This window comes from Lepisosteus oculatus, chromosome 14 (assembly GCF_040954835.1).
Source record: "Lepisosteus oculatus isolate fLepOcu1 chromosome 14, fLepOcu1.hap2, whole genome shotgun sequence".
NCBI lineage: Eukaryota > Metazoa > Chordata > Actinopteri > Semionotiformes > Lepisosteidae > Lepisosteus > Lepisosteus oculatus.
This window is the reverse complement of record NC_090709.1, coordinates 30,230,046-30,237,545: the sequence shown is the minus strand read 5'-3', so window position 1 is coordinate 30,237,545 and position 7,500 is coordinate 30,230,046. Positions and strand designations below refer to the sequence as shown.

Here is a 7,500-nt window from a genome sequence, read left to right as displayed (position 1 = left end):
CCAGCGAGCCTTGCTCTCGCTTATGGCCACACCCCCTTGAGCACGCCTGATCTCAGAAGCTAAACAGGGATGGGCCTGGTTAGTACTTGGATGGGAGACCGCCTGGGAATACCAGGTGCTGTAAGCTTTTAAGCGCAGGAGGCGCCCTATCCCCGCTCGCTCGCTCATTCCCCTGTTCATACGTGCAGTGCGGCTTGTCCGTCTGTTTATTTGTCAGCTTTGGCGAGACACGGGTGCTTGTGTATTAGCGTGAGCGTTTTTTATTCTGATCAGGAACAGTTTAACAAGTCCGCAAAGGATCGAGGAAAGGTTTATCGCCAGCTGAAAAGAGACACAGCGCTTCGGCTGTGGAGACTTGTTCGGCTGGCGTTCGGAGAGTCGCGTTTTTCAGAATTGTATTGAGATCGTTTTCCACAGAGCTCAGATGTCAAAGCACAGCAGCAGCTCTCCACAGCGATCCTCTATAGCGCCCTTTCTCCCGCAACTCCGTCCTCATTGGAAGGAAGCAAGAGTGAAAGGCTGAAGTGAAATAGAGCGGGGACGAAGGCAGTGAAGAGAGAGAACGTGGGAAGAAGAGAAAAACGCAAGGGAAATAGAGCAGTGTCGTAAAAGAGGTGACGGAGCTGTCCTCTCAATAAGAAGGGTGCCAGCGAGCCTTGCTCTCGCTTACGGCCACACCCCCTTGAGCACGCCTGATCTCGTCTGATCTCGGAAGCTAAACAGGGATGGGCCTGGTTAGTACTTGGATGGGAGACCGCCTGGGAGTACCAGGTGCTGTAAGCTTTTAAGCGCAGGAGGCGCCCTATCCCCGCTCGCTCGCTCATTCCCCTGTTCACACGTGCAGTGCGGCTTGTCCGTCTGTTTATTTGTCAGCTTTGGCGAGACACGGGTGCTTGTGTATTAGCGTGAGCGTTTTTTATTCTGACCAGGAACAGTTTTACAAGTCCGCAAAGGATCGAGGAAAGGTTTATCGCCAGCTGAAAAGAGACACAGCGCTTCGGCTGTGGAGACTTGTTCGGCTGGCGTTTGGAGAGTCGCGTTTTTCAGAATTGTATTGAGATCGTTTTCCACAGAGCTCAGATGTCAAAGCACAGCAGCAGCTCTCCACAGCGATCCTCTATAGCGCCCTTTCTCCCGCAGCTCAGTCCTCATTGGAAGGAAGCAAGAGTGAAAGGCTGAAGTGAAATAGAGCGGGGACGAAGGCAGTGAAGAGAGAGAACGTGGGAAGAAGAGAAAAACGCAAGGGAAAAAAAGCAGCGTCGTTAAAGAGGTGACGGAGCTGTCCTCTCAATAAGAAGGGTGCCAGCGAGCTTTGATCTTGCTTACGGCCACACCCCCTTGAGCACGCCTGATCTCGTCTGATCTCGGAAGCTAAACATGGATGGGCCTGGTTAGTACTTGGATGGGAGACCACCTGGGAATACCAGGTGCTGTAAGCTTTTAAGCGCAGGAGGCGCCCTATCCCCGCTCGCTCGCTCATTCCCCTGTTCACACGTGCAGTGCGGCTTGTCCGTCTGTTTATTTGTCAGCTTTGGCGAGACACGGGTGCTTGTGTATTAGCGTGAGCGTTTTTTATTCTGATCAGGAACAGTTTTACAAGTCCGCAAAGGATCGAGGAAAGGTTTATCGCCAGCTGAAAAGAGACACAGTGCTTCGGCTGTGGAGACTTGTTCGGCTGGCGTTCGGAGAGTCGCGTTTTTCAGAATTGTATTGAGATCGTTTTCCACAGAGCTCAGATGTCAAAGCACAGCAGCAGCTCTCCACAGCGATCCTCTATAGCGCCCTTTCTCCCGCAGCTCCGTCCTCATTGGAAGGAAGCAAGAGTGAAAGGCTGAAGTGAAATAGAGCGGGGACGAAGGCAGTGAAGAGAGAGAACGTGGGAAGAAGAGAAAAACGCAAGGGAAAAAAAGCAGCGTCGTAAAAGAGGTGACGGAGCTGTCCTCTCAATAAGAAGGGTGCCAGCGAGCCTTGCTCTCGCTTACGGCCACACCCCCTTGAGCACGCCTGATCTCATCTGATTTCGGAAGCTAAACAGGGATGGGCCTGGTTAGTACTTGGATGGGAGACCGCCTGGGAATACCAGGTGCTGTAAGCTTTTAAGCGCAGGAGGCGCCCTATCCCCGCTCGCTCGCTCATTCCCCTGTTCACACGTGCAGTGCGGCTTGTCCGTCTGTTTATTTGTCAGCTTTGGCGAGACACGGGTGCTTGTGTATTAGCGTGAGCGTTTTTTATTCTGATCAGGAACAGTTTTACAAGTCCGCAAAGGATCGAGGAAAGGTTTATCGCCAGCTGAAAAGAGACACAGCGCTTCGGCTGTGGAGACTTGTTCGGCTGGCGTTCGGAGAGTCGCGTTTTTCAGAATTGTATTGAGATCGTTTTCCACAGAGCTCAGATGTCAAAGCACAGCAGCAGCTCTCCACAGCGATCCTCTATAGCGCCCTTTCTCCCGCAGCTCCGTCCTCATTGGAAGGAAGCAAGAGTGAAAGGCTGAAGTGAAATAGAGCGGGGACGAAGGCAGTGAAGAGAGAGAACGTGGGAAGAAGAGAAAAACGCAAGGGAAAAAAAGCAGCGTCGTAAAAGGGGTGACGGAGCTGTCCTCTCAATAAGAAGGGTGCCAGCGAGCCTTGCTCTCGCTTATGGCCACACCCCCTTGAGCACGCCTGATCTCGTCTGATCTCGGAAGCTAAACAGGGATGGGCCTGGTTAGTACTTGGATGGGAGACCGCCTGGGAATACCAAGTGCTGTAAGCTTTTAAGCGCAGGAGGCGCCCTATCCCCGCTAGCTCGCTCATTCCCCTGTTCACACGTGCAGTGCGGCTTATCCGTCTGTTTATTTGTCAGCTTTGGCGAGACACGGGTGCTTGTGTATTAGCGTGAGCGTTTTTTAATTCTGATCAGGAACAGTTTTACAAGTCCGCAAAGGATCGAGGAAAGGTTTATCGCCAGCTGAAAAGAGACACAGCGCTTCGGCTGTGGAGACTTGTTCGGCTGGCGTTCGGAGAGTCGCGTTTTTCAGAATTGTATTGAGATCGTTTTCCACAGAGCTCAGATGTCAAAGCACAGCAGCAGCTCTCCACAGCGATCCTCTATAGCGCCCTTTCTCCCGCAGCTCCGTCCTCATTGGAAGGAAGCAAGAGTGAAAGGCTGAAGTGAAATAGAGCGGGGACGAAGGCAGTGAAGAGAGAGAACGTGGGAAGAAGAGAAAAACGCAAGGGAAAAAAAGCAGCGTCGTAAAAGAGGTGACGGAGCTGTCCTCTCAATAAGAAGGGTGCCAGCGAGCCTTGCTCTCGCTTACGGCCACACCCCCTTGAGCACGCCTGATCTCGTCTGATTTCGGAAACTAAACAGGGATGGGCCTGGTTAGTACTTGGATGGGAGACAGCCTGGGAATTCCAGGTGCTGTAAGCTTTTAAGCGCAGGAGGCGCCCTATCCCCGCTTCCTCGCTCATTCCCCTGTTCACACGTGCAGTGCGGCTTGTCCGTCTGTTTATTTGTCAGCTTTGGCGAGACACGGGTGCTTGTGTATTAGCGTGAGCGTTTTTTATTCTGATCAGGAACAGTTTAACAAGTCCGCAAAGGATCGAGGAAAGGTTTATCGCCAGCTGAAAAGAGACACAGCGCTTCGGCTGTGGAGACTTGTTCGGCTGGCGTTCGGAGAGACGCGTTTTTCAGAATTGTATTGAGATCGTTTTCCACAGAGTTTAGATGTCAAAGTACAGCAGCAGCTCTCCACAGCGATCCTCTATAGCGCCCTTTCTCCCGCAGCTCCGTCCTCATTGGAAGGAAGCAAGAGTGAAAGGCTGAAGTGAAATAGAGCGGGGACGAAGGCAGTGAAGAGAGAGAACGTGGGAAGAAGAGAAAAACGCAAGGGAAAAAAAGCAGCGTCGTAAAAGAGGTGACGGAGCTGTCCTCTCAATAAGAAGGGTGCCAGCCAGCCTTGCTCTTGCTTATGGCCACACCCCCTTGAGCACGCCTGATCTCGGAAGCTAAACAGGGATGGGCTTGGTTAGTACTTGGATGGGGGACCGCCTGGGAATACCAGGTGCTGTAAGCTTTTAAGCGCAGGAGGCGCCCTATCCCCGCTCGCTCGCTCATTCCCCTGTTCACACGTGCAGTGCGGCTTGTCCGTCTGTTTATTTGTCAGCTTTGGCGAGACACGGGTGCTTGTGTATTAGCGTGAGCGTTTTTTATTCTGATCAGGAACAGTTTAACAAGTCCGCAAAGGATCGAGGAAAGGTTTATCGCCAGCTGAAAAGAGACACAGCGCTTCGGCTGTGGAGACTTGTTCGGCTGGCGTTCGGAGAGTCGCGTTTTTCAGAATTGTATTGATATCGTTTTCCACAGAGCTCAGATGTCAAAGCACAGCAGCAGCTCTCCACAGCGATCCTCTATAGCGCCCTTTCTCCCGCAGCTCCGTCCTCATTGGAAGGAAGCAAGAGTGAAAGGCTGAAGTGAAATAGAGCGGGGACGAAGGCAGTGAAGAGAGAGAACGTGGGAAGAAGAGAAAAACGCAAGGGAAAAAAAGCAGCGTCGTAAAAGAGGTGACGGAGCTGTCCTCTCAATAAGAAGTGTGCCAGCGAGCCTTGCTCTCGCTTACGGCCACACCCCCTTGAGCACGCCTGATCTCGTCTGATCTCGGAAGCTAAACAGGGATGGGCCTGGTTAGTACTTGGATGGGAGACCGCCTGGGAATACCAGGTGCTGTAAGCTTTTAAGCGCAGGAGGCGCCCTATCCCCGCTCGCTCGCTCATTCCCCTGTTCACACGTGCAGTGCGGCTTGTCCGTCTGTTTATTTGTCAGCTTTGGCGAGACACGGGTGCTTGTGTATTAGCGTGAGCGTTTTTTATTCTGATCAGGAACAGTTTTACAAGTCCGCAAAGGATCGAGGAAAGGTTTATCGCCAGCTGAAAAGAGACACAGCGCTTCGGCTGTGGAGACTTGTTCGGCTGGCGTTCGGAGAGTCGCGTTTTTCAGAATTGTATTGAGATCGTTTTCCACAGAGCTCAGATGTCAAAGCACAGCAGCAGCTCTCCACAGCGATCCTCTATAGCGCCCTTTCTCCCGCAGCTCCGTCCTCATTGGAAGGAAGCAAGAGTGAAAGGCTGAAGTGAAATAGAGCGGGGACGAAGGCAGTGAAGAGAGAGAACGTGGGAAGAAGAGAAAAACGCAAGGGAAAAAAAGCAGCGTCGTAAAAGAGGTGACGGAGCTGTCCTCTCAATAAGAAGGGTGCCAGCGAGCCTTGCTCTCGCTTACGGCCACACCCCCTTGAGCACGCCTGATCTCGTCTGATCTCGGAAGCTAAACAGGGATGGGCCTGGTTAGTACTTGGATTGGAGACCGCCTGGAAATACCAGGTGCTGTAAGCTTTTAAGCGCAGGAGGCGCCCTATCCCCGCTCGCTCGCTCATTCCCCTGTTCACACGTGCAGTGCGGCTTGTCCGTCTGTTTATTTGTCAGCTTTGGCGAGACACGGGTGCTTGTGTATTAGCGTGAGCGTTTTTTTGTTCTGATCAGGAACAGTTTAACAAGTCCGCAAAGAATCGAGGAAAGGTTTATCGCCAGCTGAAAAGAGACACAGCGCTTCGGCTGTGGAGACTTGTTCGGCTGGCGTTCGGAGGGTCGCGTTTTTCAGAATTGTATTGAGATCGTTTTCCACAGAGCTCAGATGTCAAAGCACAGCAGCAGCTCTCCACAGCGATCCTCTATAGCGCCCTTTCTCCCGCAGCTCCGTCCTCATTGGAAGGAAGCAAGAGTGAAAGGCTGAAGTGAAATAGAGCTGGGACGAAGGCAGTGAAGAGAGAGAACGTGGGAAGAAGAGAAAAACGCAAGGGAAAAAAAGCAGCGTTGTAAAAGAGGTGACGGAGCTGTCCTCTCAATAAGAAAGGTGCCAGCGAGTCTTGCTCTTACTTGCGGCCACACCCCCTTGAGCACGCCTGATCTCGTCTGATCTCGGAAGCTAAACAGGGATGGGCCTGGTTAGTACTTGGATGGGAGACCGCCTGGGAATACCAGGTGCTGTAAGCTTTTAAGCGCAGGAGGCGCCCTATCCCCGCTCGCTCGCTCATTCCCCTGTTCACACGTGCAGTGCGGCTTGTCCGTCTGTTTATTTGTCAGCTTTGGCGAGACACGGGTGCTTGTGTATTAGCGTGAGCGTTTTTTATTCTGATCAGGAACAGTTTAACAAGTCCGCAAAGGATCGAGGAAAGGTTTATCGCCAGCTGAAAAGAGACACAGCGCTTCGGCTGTGGAGACTTGTTCGGCTGGCGTTCGGAGAGTCGCGTTTTTCAGAAGTGTATTGAGATCGTTTTCCACAGAGCTCAGATGTCAAAGCACAGCAGCAGCTCTCCACAGCGATCCTCTATAGCGCCCTTTCTCCCGCAGCTCCGTCCTCATTGGAAGGAAGCAAGAGTGAAAGGCTGAAGTGAAATAGAGCGGGGAGGAAGGCAGTGAAGAGAGAGAACGTGGGAAGAAGAGAAAAACGCAAGGGAAAAAAAGCAGCGTCGTAAAAGAGGTGACGGAGCTGTCCTCTCAATAAGAAGGGTGCAAGCGAGCCTTGCTCTCGCTTACGGCCACACCCCCTTGAGCACGCCTCATCTCGGAAGCTAAACAGGGATGGGCCTGGTTAGTACTTGGATGGGAGACCGCCTGGGAATACCAGGTGCTGTAAGCTTTTAAGCGCAGGAGGCGCCCTATCCCCGCTCGCTCGCTCATTCCCCTGTTCACACGTGCAGTGCGGCTTGTCCGTCTGTTTATTTGTCAGCTTTGGCGAGACACGGGTGCTTGTGTATTAGCGTGAGCGTTTTTTATTCTGATCAGGAACAGTTTTACAAGTCCGCAAAGGATCGAGGAAAGGTTTATCGCCAGCTGAAAAGAGACACAGCGCTTCGGCTGTGGAGACTTGTTCGGCTGGCGTTCGGAGGGTCGCGTTTTTCAGAATTGTATTGAGATCGTTTTCCACAGAGCTCAGATGTCAAAGCAGAGCAGCAGCTCTCCACAGCGATCCTCTATAGCGCCCTTTCTCCCGCAGCTCCGTCCTCATTGGAAGGAAGCAAGAGTGAAAGGCTGAAGTGAAATAGAGCGGGGACGAAGGCAGTGAAGAGAGAGAACGTGGGAAGAAGAGAAAAACGCAAGGGAAAAAGAGCAGCGTCGTAAAAGAGGTGACGGAGCTGTCCTCTCAATAAGAAGGGTGCCAGCGAGCCTTGCTCTTGCTTATGGCCACACCCCCTTGAGCACGCCTGATCTCATCTGATCTCGGAAGCTAAACAGAGATGGGCCTGGTTAGTACTTGGATGGGAGACCGCCTGGGAATACCAGGTGCTGTAAGCTTTTAAGCGCAGGAGGCGCCCTATCCCCGCTCGCTCGCTCATTCCCCTGTTCACACGTGCAGTGCGGCTTGTCCGTCTGTTTATTTGTCAGCTTTGGCGAGACACGGGTGCTTGTGTATTAGCGTGAGCGTTTTTTATTCTGATCAGGAACAGTTTAACAAGTCCGCAAAGGATCG

The 7,500-nt window shown here is 52.4% G+C and overlaps 7 non-coding genes and 5 pseudogenes across 7 annotated transcripts; all 12 read left to right on the top strand.

Annotated features, from left to right (window-relative positions):
• Positions 1–18: 18 nt before the first annotated feature.
• Positions 19–127, top strand: LOC138218847 (5S ribosomal RNA; annotated as a pseudogene).
• Positions 128–664: 537 nt separating this feature from the next.
• Positions 665–783, top strand: LOC138245053 (5S ribosomal RNA). The gene has a single exon (XR_011193669.1). It is a non-coding gene; the product is annotated as a 5S ribosomal RNA (ribosomal RNA).
• Positions 784–1,320: 537 nt separating this feature from the next.
• Positions 1,321–1,439, top strand: LOC138244816 (5S ribosomal RNA). Its single transcript, XR_011193431.1, has one exon. It is a non-coding gene; the product is annotated as a 5S ribosomal RNA (ribosomal RNA).
• Positions 1,440–1,976: 537 nt separating this feature from the next.
• Positions 1,977–2,095, top strand: LOC138216131 (5S ribosomal RNA). The gene has a single exon (XR_011179843.1). It is a non-coding gene; the product is annotated as a 5S ribosomal RNA (ribosomal RNA).
• A 537-nt stretch (positions 2,096–2,632) lies between these two features.
• Positions 2,633–2,751, top strand: LOC138217605 (5S ribosomal RNA). The gene has a single exon (XR_011181317.1). It is a non-coding gene; the product is annotated as a 5S ribosomal RNA (ribosomal RNA).
• A 538-nt stretch (positions 2,752–3,289) lies between these two features.
• LOC138218816 (5S ribosomal RNA) lies at positions 3,290–3,408 on the top strand (annotated as a pseudogene).
• Positions 3,409–3,945: 537 nt separating this feature from the next.
• On the top strand, positions 3,946–4,054 carry LOC138219077 (5S ribosomal RNA; annotated as a pseudogene).
• Positions 4,055–4,591: 537 nt separating this feature from the next.
• LOC138244539 (5S ribosomal RNA) lies at positions 4,592–4,710 on the top strand. Its single transcript, XR_011193154.1, has one exon. It is a non-coding gene; the product is annotated as a 5S ribosomal RNA (ribosomal RNA).
• Positions 4,711–5,247: 537 nt separating this feature from the next.
• LOC138218406 (5S ribosomal RNA) lies at positions 5,248–5,366 on the top strand (annotated as a pseudogene).
• Positions 5,367–5,904: 538 nt separating this feature from the next.
• Positions 5,905–6,023, top strand: LOC138217094 (5S ribosomal RNA). The gene has a single exon (XR_011180807.1). It is a non-coding gene; the product is annotated as a 5S ribosomal RNA (ribosomal RNA).
• Positions 6,024–6,560: 537 nt separating this feature from the next.
• On the top strand, positions 6,561–6,669 carry LOC138219141 (5S ribosomal RNA; annotated as a pseudogene).
• A 537-nt stretch (positions 6,670–7,206) lies between these two features.
• On the top strand, positions 7,207–7,325 carry LOC138216927 (5S ribosomal RNA). The gene has a single exon (XR_011180640.1). It is a non-coding gene; the product is annotated as a 5S ribosomal RNA (ribosomal RNA).
• The last annotated feature ends 175 nt before the right edge of the window (positions 7,326–7,500 follow it).